This window comes from Eleginops maclovinus, chromosome 11, assembly GCF_036324505.1.
Source record: "Eleginops maclovinus isolate JMC-PN-2008 ecotype Puerto Natales chromosome 11, JC_Emac_rtc_rv5, whole genome shotgun sequence".
NCBI lineage: Eukaryota > Metazoa > Chordata > Actinopteri > Perciformes > Eleginopidae > Eleginops > Eleginops maclovinus.
This window is the reverse complement of record NC_086359.1, coordinates 3,695,221-3,709,820: the sequence shown is the minus strand read 5'-3', so window position 1 is coordinate 3,709,820 and position 14,600 is coordinate 3,695,221. Positions and strand designations below refer to the sequence as shown.

Genomic DNA, 14,600 nt, shown 5'->3' with positions numbered 1-14,600 from the left:
ACACACACACACACACACACACACACACACACACACACACACACACACACTCCTTTGACTGTAACGTCTCTAACCCATTTAGTGTCCAACAGATCTAACCGTTGTATTTTCTCTCCAGTTCACATATGATATATACTTTATACTTTGTACTAAAACATGTACACTTAACACACATTATATAGCACATGGTGGAAAGAAGCAGGGAGAAGAACATCTTATTTAACTGCCCCTTTTTTAAAAAGAATAACAAAAAAATGAAATAAAAAGCAACATTCTGTCAGTCACAGCTGCTAATACCTACGGAACACAACATCCTCAGAAAAAGTCAAAATTCTGAGATTTTCTGAAAAAAACTGGTTTGTTATTTTCTTTGACAAAAATAATAACAACAAAAAGTAAAATTAAAGAGCAATATTCTGTTAGTCACAGTTCAACACAATCAAAAGTCTACCTCATATTGTCTGATTACTTTTTCTTTATACACTTTCTTAAACTTTAAATTGTTCGTCAAACAATTCCAACTTTTCACGCCAAGCACAGAGACACTGATGCTTAAAATACTCTGAGATTAAAACTAATTAGTTTTGTATATTTTATGGTAGTATTCTTTTCTTTTGCTTTATGCATAACTAAAGCCTTCTGTAATTCTATTAAGTCTTTACCTTTTAACAGCCTTGACTCAATTAATACATTGTTTGTATGTTCAGTTTTTTCCTGTAATATAATTAAAGGTTTTAAATGTTGCCCCGCACTTCAACACAGTAATGTACACATGGAAACATCATCCCCCACTCGTCATGCTGTCAATCTCTCTGTCTTTCTCACTGTCACTTCCTCCACACGGTAACCCATCCCTCTCTCCTCAGTGGGCATTGTGAGCAGGCGCGTGGGAGCACGTTGCTGAGCCTGAGTCAGCGTGTTTCAAAGGACGTCACTTGCAGTGATGAAGTCATAAAAACGCCCACTAAACGCCAAAATGTCGCCTGAGTAAGAGCAAGGGTGAGTGGAAAACTCCTCTCTGACATCCTGCAGACATCATGTTCTGGTCGCGCAGCAACACACTAAACACAGAATGCTGTTCTCACTGTCTGATGTTTGATGACTGAGAACTAAAATTACTAAATATCTCACAAACCAGAAAGTGTTCTCCTGTCATTTCAACAGTTAAGTGTTTAATTAATAGGCTTAAAACGTTTGGGAAAATGTAGTTGATCTAACGAGAACGATACTAGATTATTTTATATCACTGCATCATTTTATCTAGTTGTTGGTATTTTGTATGATTTGAGAAATCAGTGTCTTGGGAAGGAACAAGTACATTTACTCAAGTACTGTACTTAAGTACAATTTTGAGGTTCTTGTACTTAATTTAGTATTTCCAAGTTATGCTACATTGTACTTCTACTCCCCTACAATTCAGAGGTAAATGGTGTACTTTTACTCCACTAAATGTATTTAATCCCTTTAGTTGCTAGGCAGATTAGGATTAATGATAGTAAATATAATCAGCCCTTAAATCAGACTTTAGTTCACCTGCAGTAAATCCAGCAGCTACCCTGCAGTATACAAAGCCATTCAAACTAGCTGCACCTTTACCAGCTCTGAGAACACTTTAATGATCAATCATTATAAAACATATCAGAGATATTATTCTGAAATGGACCAATCAAACAATGACTACTTTTACTGTCGCTACTTTAAGTACATTTAGAGGAGAGTACTTTCTACTTTCACTGGAGGAACATTTAGAATACTTTTACTGTGACAGAGTATTCCTACACTCTGGTACTTCTACTTTACTCAAGAACAAGACCTGAGTACTTCTACTTTTACTCAAGTACAAGATCTGAGTACTTATACTTTTACTCAAGTACAAGACCTGAGTACTTCTACTTTACTCAAGAACAAGATCTGAGTACTTCTACTTTTACTCAAGTACAATATCTGAGTACTTATACTTTTACTCAAGAACAAGATCTGAGTACTTCTACTTTTACTCAAGTACAAGGCCTGAGTACTTCTACTTTTACTCAAGTACAAGATCTGAGTACTTCTACTTTTACTCAAGTACAATATCTGAGTACTTATACTTTTACTCAAGTACAAGATCTGAGTACTTATACTTTTACTCAAGTACAAGATCTGAGTACTTTTACTTTTACTCAAGTACAAGATCTGAGTACTTCTACTTTTACTCAAGTACAAGATCTGAGTACTTCTACTTTCACTCAAGTACAAGATCTGAGTACTTTTACTTTTACTCAAGAACAAGATCTGAGTACTTCTACTTTCACTCAAGTACAAGATCTGAGTACTTTTACTTTTACTCAAGAACAAGAACTGAGTACTTCTACTTTTACTCCAGATCTGAGTACTTTTACTCAAGTACAAGATCTGAGTACTTCTACTTTTACTCAAGATCTGAGTACTTTTACTCAAGTACAAGACCTGAGTACTTCTCCCTCCTCTGACGGTGTCTAAAACACACTTGCAGGACCGTAGGAGTTTTTTCTTACTTATCTTTGTGTTACTGCATTTGTTCTGCTTTAAGAAAAAGGATCTCAAGCCAAAGTGGACGTGAAAGACATTTGTTTGTGTTTTCAAAAGAAGTACAGACTGCACATTAAGATGAGTTTAGACCTGTTACTACCCAGATGCAGGTCAACTAGCATCAGATGTTTGCAATAAAGCTGATCCGTATAAACAAACACCATTGTTTTTTATCTCCAAATCAAATCACCATTCCAGTTAGCAGGAACTGTGTGTCTCACAAACAAACATGGATGGATGGTTGTTTCCGTGCCATTTTGCTTAGCGTGTCGTGATTCAACCATTCCTGAAACCTCTCAAGTATTATTTTTGGAGCAATTTGGCACAAGAGATCAAATGTCAGCCGCCAGGGCCGTAAAAGATAAGTATGATCAGGCGGTAAACATGAAACCTCCGATCATCAAAGTATCTATCATCCTATCCTGGGCTTTTACTGTTATGACCATCTGTTGGGAAAGTGACATCACAGGAAATATTGCTGTATTTGTGCCCCTATATTCTCATGCACCCGTCCTTTCCTGCAGACCATTATCAGGAAAGAGGAAAGGCTTTGAAAAAGGTCCATCAAACTTGTTTCTTCTGTAGCTTAAGAACGTCTTTACTGAACTCTGACCCCACTTCTGATTTCACCGCAGCGATTTCACTTGATGACGGTTTGGTTACGGTTGCCAAAGCACAGCAACAGTTTGAACATTTGGTTAAATCACCGGGCTTAGTGTTTAGACGAGTCGGTTTATCTTCAGTGAAACTAGGAATGCTCATGGTGACGCAGGCGGAGGAATTGCTCTGCTGGCCGCTGCTGGTGCATGCAGAGCTAATGTTCTCTTGTATTTGTTCAAACATGCAAGTGCATTGTCTCCGACTCAGCTCTTCCCTCCGGCAGCTGCTACGTTAACATGCAAATAATAATTCAATTATAGGCAATTATCAGAGCTGCATACAACGCTGAGCTGTGTGTTTATAGTGTCATTATCTTTGTTTCCATGATGTAAAACAGAACATGTTGAATGGCTGAAGAAGAACACCCTCCGTCCCTTTCCTTTTCAACTTCAACTGAAATTTGTGGTCTTGATGAAATCATTGTTTCATTTTCCGTCACTGCAGGAACAAAAGATAAACAGGGATACGGTTCAACTTATTTATCTGGTGGGACTTGAAAAGGTTTCACTCAATTCAGATTTAAAGAGCAAAGACATCCTCCTGTTTGTTTAATGCGCCTTTGTTCCCCGGTCTGACCTACATGGTTTAGGGAATCCGGTGTCTGTTCCACACAGCGTAAGGTGTTATCTCACTCATAATTAATGGCCGTCAAGTTATCATACAACAACACTGCTGCAGGTAATCAACTTCCAAGATAAATGACGTGTCAAATGCTATTGTGTTTAAGACAATCCACACCACCAGCTTTTTTCTTTCCACACCATAACCACTGTCACTAATCCATCTCACAAGACAGACAGCACCTTCAGAGATGCAGTCGTCTTCCAACCAACTTGACTTTTGTAAACTAGATATTCAAAAGTTACCTGACTAGTTTTGAACTGATGTTTCATCCTCAACCTTTTTGGATGGCCAATGTGCATCCATTGTTAAGAAATAAGAACCACTGGGTCTTACTGTGCGTTCCCTACAACTCGTAACTGTCCGACCTCTTATCATGAGAACTACAACACAAATAAATATGGGTTTGCAAGTTTTTTTAAACACAAACCTGTCCTTCTCTCGAATGCACAATCCAAGTGGGGTTCTTTTGCCTCCCACACACACACACACACACACACACACACACACACACACACACACACACACACACACACACACACACACACACACACACACACACACACACACACACACACACACACACACACTCACACACACACACACACACACACACATGCTCAGACCGTCTCAGGTCTCTGGGGGTTTGCCTACCAGTAAAAAAAGCCTGGCCGTCACCCAGTCAACGGTGCATCATTTTACTGTTGCATTGTGGTCCGTGTTACCTCCTGTGTCAGGGTGAAGTTACGCTAGCTTGACACCCTGACACCTGCTTGGAGAACCTGATGCTCATACAGATCAGCAGCTCTGTGTGCGTGCGTGCGTTACGTGCGTGTGCGTGTGTGTGTGCTATGATATTGTATTATGTGTCATTTCATCAATGAATGCCACTGAACGTTTTATGGTGTTTGATTCAAAGTAAATCATTCACCTACATAACTATTCCTCAAGAAGTTTCCTGTCAGTCCGATCCCCTCCTATCAGGAAACCCTCTACTGTTTCACTTACATTTATCATGTGCTTTTAACCCTTGTGTGACTGACAGTGAAACAAAGGAGCGTTACTGTTCTTATAAAGCAGTGTCTTTAGCTTAGCCTTTTATTAGCGACGCGCTCCTTTTAAATGGTCTTTTTGTCTTTACTTTTTACCTACTTTTATATTGTTTTATTGATCTTGAAAGGTTTTAATTTGTATTTTTTATGTAACTGTTTTAACAGCAACATTCCTTTTAAGTTGGTCTTTTAAAAATGGTATTGTTTATTATGATATTACCAAACCTTTACTAGAATGTCTCTGAATCTGTTCAAATGTTGTACTGTGTTGCTATGCTGCATTCATCTGAATTAAACATCTACTCTTGTTGTCTGCTTCTAACTTGTGATGTGCCTTTCTGTAAAGCACTTTGAGCTGCATGTCATGTATGAAAAGTGCTTATAAATAAAGCTTTATTATTAAAGCTTTACCTTGAATTGTTAACAGAGCCTAGAATTGCTAACGCTTATAAATGACGTGCTAACACACCGTGCTAATGTTAGCCCCACAAGATATCACATTTTAAAACTGTCTTCCAAAACATTTCAGGTAGCAAGCGGAATACCAGCTCACCCAGGGACGTTATTTAATAAGATCTAGAGCCATGATCTGGAGCCTTTATTGAGGGTTACAGCGTTGAAAGTTGAGTTTATTTGTGTGTGTGTAGATAGAATCGGAGGAGGAAACCCTCTGTATTAGTCACATACATGCACACAGCAGAGCATACACAGTGAAATTGGTCCTCTGCATTTAACCCATCTAGTACTAGGAGCTGTGGGCAGCTATTGTGCAGGGGAGCAATGGGGAGGGGGGGGGTTGGAGGTGTCCGGTGCCTTGCTCAAGGGCACCACAGCAGGGCCTAGGAGGTGAACTGGGACCTCTCCAAGTAGCAGTCCACTTTCCATGTTTCAAGTCTGTTTGGGGACTTGAACCGGCGACCCTACGATTCCCAGTCCAAGCCCCTACTGACTGAGCCACTGCTGGACAATCAGGGGAGAGCGCCAACGCAGTCCCCCACTACCACAAATTATGCAGTCGAGATTCCCACATTTGGGGAATTCGCAGGGGTCAGCACAGCCGGCGTGCAATGGCCGAGCCTCGCCCTGGGTGAACCACCTTGGTGATCATGGTATCTCCCCTGCCAGGTAAGTAATGTGTGTGTGTGTGTGTGTGTGTGTGTGTGTGTGTGTGTGTGTGTGTGTGTGTGTGTGTGTGTGTGTGTGTGTGTGTGTGTGTGTGTGTGTGTGTGTGTGTGTGTGTGTGTGTGTGTGTGTACAGGGGGTGTTGTCTCATGAAAGAGTGAAATGCAAACCAACGCTGCATCCCTGAGATCAGGACCCTATAAGATTGACTCATACTCACATCACCTGTTAACTTGGAAGCCAGTTTTATGGATGAAGGACCGCTTCACCTCGGAGATGTTCTATGATCCTTATCATCTTGTATATCAAAGCAGCCAATCATATCAATAACACCGTCTCCAGTCCCTCCCCCTCTTTGTTTAACCCACCTGTTGTCCTTGAGTTGTCCTTGTACCCGTTCCGGAAAGTTTTTATGTCGGGATAAGAGGTTTATTTTATGTGATTGCCCGAAAAATAACAGGTTTGCTTGCATACATATGGAGAAAGTTATTGTGATTACTTTGATCAGGGTTTTGGTTTTCATTCAAATCTAAAGCATCTGCGGTCATTTTGTGAAATCATTCAACATTTCTTCCTTTTTTACTCGTAAATTAGGTCTGTCCATAAACTCCCCAAAGCAGAGCAAACCTTGGAGTACAGTTGTTTTAAAAGTTGTTAGATTTGGGTGATTATTTATACTATATTCTTTATAAATAGTCCAACGATGAAGACAAAAGTTGATAGGAAGACAACACAAGGGTCATGTGGGAGGGACCTTCCTGTGAATTGAGAATTGATGTGTAAGAAGTAAGAAGTTTACGTCCTCATGCACCCAGGCAACTAATGCGGTTTATTTTTGATTTGATTTGGTTGGTAACTGTTTTAATTAATCTACCAACTGGTGTCTGGACTGTAGTATTTGCTAAAAAATATATGGGCGTACAAATGAAAGAGTTGGTGTACAGCATTAAATTATCATTATCGGTTATTAAGAAATTGATAATGTTTCTAATTTGCAGGTCAACTCATCCGTCTGCATTTTTTCCTGTTTGTACAAAATGTTTAAATAATACCTGCATTATTTTTATCTTGACCTATAATCCTAAAACCAGGTGGCTGATGGAAGAACACGGCAAAGCAGAAAACAAAAGCAGCACATTTGTGGGGAGTTTTTCCACTTTTCACACCAACAATAGAGTTAATAATAGCTCAGCCCGCCTCTCTTTGCTCATGGTAGTCGTCTTTCTCTCACCTTTCCCCTTTGGTTTCTCCCTCTCTAACAGGTGGAGGGGTAACTGGATATGGTGGGAGCTTTATGTCTGTAGGGGTTAGAATAACAATCAACAATCTGCTGTTACCAGGACTCCTGGTGTGGTTCATCTATCGCTGAGACCACAAGAGAAAATGCTCCTTAAATCTAAATATCTAAAAGATTGCATTTGCAAGTGTATACTGTAACTATAACTGTGTGAATTGTATGTGAATTTGCAACTGTGTGCGCATGAGCGTGTGTAAAAACACTGAAGTTCTCCTTAGGGAATTAATAAAGGTCCATCTTCTTCTTCTATCTATCTGTGAATCTGCAGGATCTCTAGGATCACTCAGTGTGGAGGAATGGTGTGGGCGTTCTTGAACGATAATCAGCTCCAGGAACTGTTATACCAGGGCAACCAGTGTGTGCTCTATCCCCTCTGCACAATGATGTCACACACTCATATCTCACCTGAAGGAATTCCAGGACTTCCTAATACCCAAATATGGGCATGCATCCTGCATGTTTATCAGAAAACCTGGAGGCTGTGACACACATTGCTATCAATCTTCCTGCTTGTAGCATTTGGCAATGAGCGATGAGAGGATATGATATAGCCTCTTTACTTTTTAAAGTGTTATGACTTTTTCTTGGACATCATTCAAATAGGTAATCTAGTTTTGGAATAAACAGCAGTAATTCTTCCTGATAGTAAAGATGGACTCACTGTTTGTGGATTGTTTACTATTAACTTCATACCGTTACCTACGTTGCTACCTTAGGCACATACTGCATTGTCTGAAAATATATTGCTTTACTGCATATTTTACAATGCATCGCTGACAAATGAGTCTCACAGGTACAGTAGTATATGGCCATAAACTGCCTTAATTCCCTTCCTGATGAGACATGGCGGTGTCAGTGAAATGTCATGTTGTTGTGTATGATCACAATTTAGGGGAAACATTTTCTTTTAAGTCATAGTTGTTTCTAATAAATCCATATTAGCATTTCAGTCTAGTAGACCTGCTGCATGTTGCGCTGTCAATCCATAAACCAGAACACATTGTATTATATTCTATCTTATCTCTGATTGGTGGCAGATATTTCTTGATTTCTCAATGCCTACATTAGATATGGTGGAGGCTGTAAACTGTCTGAGTCTTTCCTGTTAACGCACCATCAATAAAACCATTGCCGTGTCTGGACAGATAAGAGCTTTAAAATGACTAACAATGCTCTCAGGAAGTGAAGTGTCATCAGCATAGAGTTTGATAACCTGGCAGTGATCCAGAAGATTCTAACGAAACATTTGAAAAGAAAGAAGGTTGTTTTTTGGTTTCCTCTGTGCTACTTACAAACCCATTTCAGAGCCGCCTCTCATCTAATCCTCTGACGTTTTGTCTCATTTTGGAAGAACTTTATTCATATTATCCCTGTGCGCACTTCTTTATAAGACACTACTAGACTGGCCAGATGGCATTTACATGATAACGGTTTATACATGTTATGCCAATGGTGGTCTTGTTTCCGCCCCCACAACCTCCAGTCTTGGTCCCAACTGGCTCTAAAAAACTACCAAATGCTTAACTCAAAGCCAAAAACCAGATGGTGACTTCTCAGTGACTACATCCACTTCTTCTTATTATCAATAATAATAATAATAATAATAATAATAATAATAATAATAATAATTATAATAATTATATTTATATATATATATTTTTCAGGAACTCAAAGGCACACTACTAGTGTCATTAGTAGTATCAAAGCTGTAAAACACATGTTGTTCACTTGTTTATGCTTCACATCTTTCCCATCCCTCTGTTTTTAGCTCTGTAGCTCTTTTTAGCCTCCTCTTATCCCGTGTCCTCCTCCGGCCACCACCTTGAACTTGAACCTCTGTACACACTGCTGATAACTGACAAAAGGAAGCATGGCATTTCTGAATTTACTTGGATCAATGCTTAAGCTCTTGAAATCCTTCATTGGAGACGTCATTCCTGAGAACAATCAGAGGCTGTTCACAGGTTCCTCCCTCGGTCAATACGAGGCCTCTGAGTTCAAACAACCAATCTTATGCTTACGTTTCATCACACCTGACACTCACCGGGACAAAACTACGGTGGAAAGAACCAATCAGCCCATTAATATAATCATCATCATCTTAACCGTCCATTAACATCATGATTCATACTCTCAACCTCGAGTACTCTTAATAAAACATTTACTTCAAACAAATGAAGACTTACTGACAAACATGACTCAAGACAAATACAAATAATTGAAGGTGGGTGGTTAACATTTCCTTTGCAGGACCGCCTGTTTTACCTGGTGATGATTCATGGCTAGTGCCAACACAGGAAGTGGGGTGCCCTTATTGGAGAAGCGATGGTGTGGTGTATGGGCATGTAGCATAGATAAGCGTAACACCTACGTCACTTCCCGGCGAAATGACGCCAGCTTTCGGGGGAAAACATTGCTTTAATTTGAACGGCGGTCAATACAGATTCTGAAGTTTTCGGCAATCACATCAAAAATCAAGATAACTGCACTTTTTTTATCTACAAAAAGCCCAATCATGATGGTCAGACAGGCAAACTATTCAAAAATGTCATTGGAGATTGATGATTTGTGTTGATTCATAGTTTAATTTAAATCAGTAGGGAAAGGATGTCCGGTCAGTCTGCTGGAGGATGAGTGGCAGGCAGCAGGCTGACACTGAAACTGAGATTTCTGAATTACATCCTTTCTTTTACTCTCCTTTTTTCTGGAGAGGAAGTAAAGAAACCGGGATTTATTTGTTGCTTGAGGTGCAATATATAAGCAGCTTTAAGACGTGAAGACACTATTATTTTCTGCTTCGCTCTAATGCAGGATTTCCCCCAGAAAGTATTACTTTCACCAGGAAGAGCCTCATATTTCCCTATTGATTTAAATTAAACTATGAACCAACACAGATCATCGATCTACAATGACATTTTTTAATAGTTTGCTTGTCTGACCATCATAATGGGCTTCTTGTAGATAAAAAAAAAGAGGTTATCTTGAGTTTTTGATGTGATTGCCGAAAACTTCAGAATCTGTATGGACCACCATTCAAATGAAAGCGAATGTTTTCCCCCAAAAGTGGCCGGGACCGTAATTTCGCCAGGATGTGACGCAGGTGTTACTCTCATCTATTGGAATATGTGTGCCAACAAAGTCCAATAGTTTGATTTTATTTCAACAGTAGCCTCAACGGGGTGTTTAAGATGCATAACGGTTAGCAAGAGGGGTTTAGTGGTTAGCACAATCCTTTCCTTGTCATTGCAGCTTGTGAAATAATAAATAAGTAGCACATCATGCTTCAAATGCACTTTAGTTGCATAGTCACACAGCTTATCTGTCGTACTGTATGTTAGGTCACTCGTTATAGAGCACGAGCAGCTTCACAGACAGGCTGGGTTTCTTAAGTGTCCGGTTTGTTCTGATAATTGCGTTGAATGGGAACTAATGTGGCTTTTCCGACTAAACTGTACTAATTAAAGGACAGTTTATGCAGATAAGGGCTTTAAAACGACTAACAATGCTTTGCTGGGACAGGAAGTGAGGTGTTTGATAACCTGGCTCTGTGAATTGATGGCATTATGTTAATCCCTTACAGATATTCTAGTTTAATCCTCATTAAACTACAAAGAAGCTAGAGTTCTGCTCTATTATCAAGAACTGAAGCCCTGCCCCCCAGCCCAAGCTCTCTAGGACAACAAGGGAGAGAAAGATTTGCTTGTGCGAAGAAGCAAAGTTCAAGACTTTTCAGGAGAGGCAAACCAGAGAGTTATTCACAAGCTTTGTTCCTTTTACATTACATTAGGCTGCACTAATGGATCGATATAAGACATTTCTGATGTTTAAACAGAGTTCAGATTGAAATATTTGTGTAGCTTCAGGCCTGTTGAATTGAGATTGACCTCCATCCATCAAGCAGCTCTTCTAAAAAAACTGTCTGCTGTTTGTCTTTGAAATCCGGCAGCCGAGGTGTAATTGTTGGGCAAACCACCTGAGGCTGATAATGTGGAGTCCTTTTGATGGGGCTCTGCAAATTCCTCCTCAGTGCTTTTACACTTAAAGAAACACAGAAAAACGTGTCGCATAACCTGATACATGGTATGTGATTTAATTGCATTGAAATCTGACATTCATCTATTGTAATTGTACCTAAAACAGTCAGATTGTCTCCTAGAAATGTAACTGTATACTTCTGATTTGTTTTACCGCTGTACCAGTAGGACAAGTTGCCTGCCCTGTCAGATCGAGTCCAGTCTTGGGTCTAGCACCTTCTTAGCAAAGACTTTTGGTCCAGGAACTTGCACCAGTTTCTATAACTGATAGGGGAAAAGTTTACGTTTTCCCCTGGATTCATCCTTCGGGTTGTCTACATGGGGTAGGATTTCACTGTGGATACAAGTGTCTTGCATAGCCAGACGCTGCAGCTTGCTGGTCAGAGAGACGGAGACAACCGAGCTGATCTGTGGACGGCTCGGTTCAGCAGGCTGTTTGGTGTCTAGACCAAGCAGATAGCATCAGTCAGTGGTTCCTTTTCAGCAAACAGGAGCTGATAATACTGACAATTGCACCAAATGTGGGGGAGTAAGGGCCTAGATAAAGGGGTATACAAAAAACCAAGTTACATATATATATATATATATCTGCTTTTCCTCCTGAAATCTGTCTACATTTCTGACCTTTTTTACTCCTCAAAGTGTCATTTTACACTACCATTGAGGTACTAGCATGTGCAGCAACATGAATCAGAAGTTTAAATGTGTTTGTCAATTTGCAAAAAACAGCTCCTCCTGCCACAACAGGAACATTGATTCAAAAAAATGATGGATGGATGGATGGATGGATGGATGGATGGATGGATGGATGGATGGATGGATGGATGGATGGATGGATGGATGGATGGATGGATGGATGGATGGATGGATGGATGGATGGATGGATGGATGGATGGATGGATGGATGGATGGATGGATGGACCTTCCTGCAAAGCTGCTCTATTTGATCCTTTTATCCCTTCAGAAGAATATGGTTTCATCAGGTCTTAAAACCAGTGACCTGTCTCCTGCAGCCTTACCAGTAGTAGTTGCACCCACTGACCTCTGTGGGCCCTCGTGGGTGCTGGGGATCAACAAGTGCAGCTGTAGATCCTCCATCTCCAACTGTGTGACGGAAAGTGTTAATCAATCACGTGCTTAAAGAAAGTAAACGTGAATGGAAAGGTAAACAATACGTGTGTGTGTGTGTGGCAGAGGTATTGTACTGTCCAAAAGACATCATACGATACCGTACATGAATGAAGAAACACTTCATCAGATTTTTTCCAAGGTGTGTTCCAGTATTAGAGTATCAAATGGTACAAATGATGTGGTGTCAGGGCAATGAATCCCTGGAAGGTCTTTTGTTTGCACAGTGGTTTTGCTGTCGAGGTGCAATTAACTGAAGTGTGTTCTGTGCCCAAAGCGCCACACCTCGAAATCTACAAACCAATTTCATATTTTCACAGCTCTGTCACACAGACATAACTGATGCTCACTGTCTCATGGTGTCAGGTCTCAGGCCCGCGAGAGGCAGAGTACACCCTGGACAAGTCGCCAATCAGAGAGACAGTCACTCACACATTCAAACCTATAGGGGAGTCACCAGTCATCCCAACCCACTGGGAGGAAAACACCCAAAGAAAAGCTCCAATCAGCGAGTGTGTTTAAAGCCAAACCCTTTTTAATATGAGGGTGCACCACCATGCTGCCATCATAACAACATAATAAAATATAGGAAACATTTGAGAGCAGACTTGTAGCAGCGATCAGGAGGGCGTTAACCAGTTGACTGTGTCCTCGTATGCCCTTTGTCTAATAAAACACACTAAAAAAAAGCAAAAGAGGCAGACAGGAATGCAAGGTGTCTTCCTCTTCGCTCCTTCCCTTTCCTCATATTACTCTTCCTATCTGTCCTTTATTTAAATGTTTTTGCATCCCCTTCTCTTTCTGTGGTTGTATTTGTGTGTAAGTGGTTAAACAGGTTTTGCCTTTGTGCACGCGGCCACCTGTTTTTGTGGAATATCATCCACCTTATCATGTTGTTCAATCTTGTGTTCATTTGGTTTCTCCGTTTAATAAAACACAAAAGAACTAAATAGATTCATGGGATAGGTAAAGTGGGTCAGAGACAGTTCCATTGAAATGTGGAAAGACTGCTTTATGTGTCAATGATAAATCATGGAGTGATGCAAGACACATTAAAGGAGCCTCTTGCAAAAGGAGAAGGAACACGCCTGGAGCAAGAGTTTATACTGAAAGCATCATGACAGCTTTATGAGTTATTTGTCTCCAAGATGAAATAGTCCAACGAAGCGGCAGCCGTCACAATGGATGCAAATGTGTGGGCAGGAAAATGTTTGCATGGATAATGCTTTTCATACTTCCGTTTTTTTAAGCATTACATGACAGACTTAATGCCATCTTAAACAAGACATGTCTTCACGCTTTAGAGTTCAAAAAGCTCTTTATGTTTCTCATACCGCCTGTGCTACAACACCTCTTTTCACCCTCTGTCTGAAACCAGAGTCCAGTCTGCTCTGATTGGTTAGCTTGCCGTCCCTTGTGTGTGATTGGTCAACCGCTTAGAGGTGTCCCGCCCCTTAGCCTATCGTGTGTTGGAACGATAAGCAATAATATGATAAGATGTACCTTTATTAATCCCCATGGAGAAATTAGGAGTTTATGCAGCAACAAAAAAGGAAATAATAATAAAATAATATTAATAATAAATAAATAAAAATAACCCATTTACATTTTTTTCAAAAAATATTATTAAAAAAATATACAAAATATAAATGATATACAGGTAAGCAACTGTTTCAGAACAAACTATTAGAATAAAAGAAGAAGAAGTGTTACAGAAGTAAACAAAAAGGTGCAATGGAGGCGTTTCAGGCAGGGGGGGGGGGAGTCTGTTATCAGTCTATGTTGTCTAGAAATACTACAACATCATACTTGTATTCCTAAAGACGGAGTAACCTGGACTTGAAATCTGATCAATATAAGTTACGAAAGGTTTGCTTTGCTATAATACCTTTTTTACATCCGAGTTTTGAGTCACATGACCTATTTTATAGTTTATTTGTTACCTTAATAAAAGAACAACACATTTTCAAAAGACACATTTAATAGGAAACCCTTTATTCTTCTGTCTGATATGTTAGTTATTATAGTCTCCTGGTGCATTTAACCTGATTCACCCCGCAGCGCGGGTACGCTGTGTTCCCTCTGGTTGTTTATGAGCTGAAGACATGTTTGAAGTTGGATGTTCCTGCTCCATTA

General features: G+C 40.0%; 1 non-coding gene across 1 annotated transcript; it reads right to left on the bottom strand.

Annotated features, from left to right (window-relative positions):
• Nucleotides 1–5,852: 5,852 nt before the first annotated feature.
• LOC134872819 (U1 spliceosomal RNA) lies at nt 5,853–6,016 on the bottom strand. Its single transcript, XR_010166866.1, has one exon. It is a non-coding gene; the product is annotated as a U1 spliceosomal RNA (small nuclear RNA).
• Nucleotides 6,017–14,600: the final 8,584 nt, after the last annotated feature.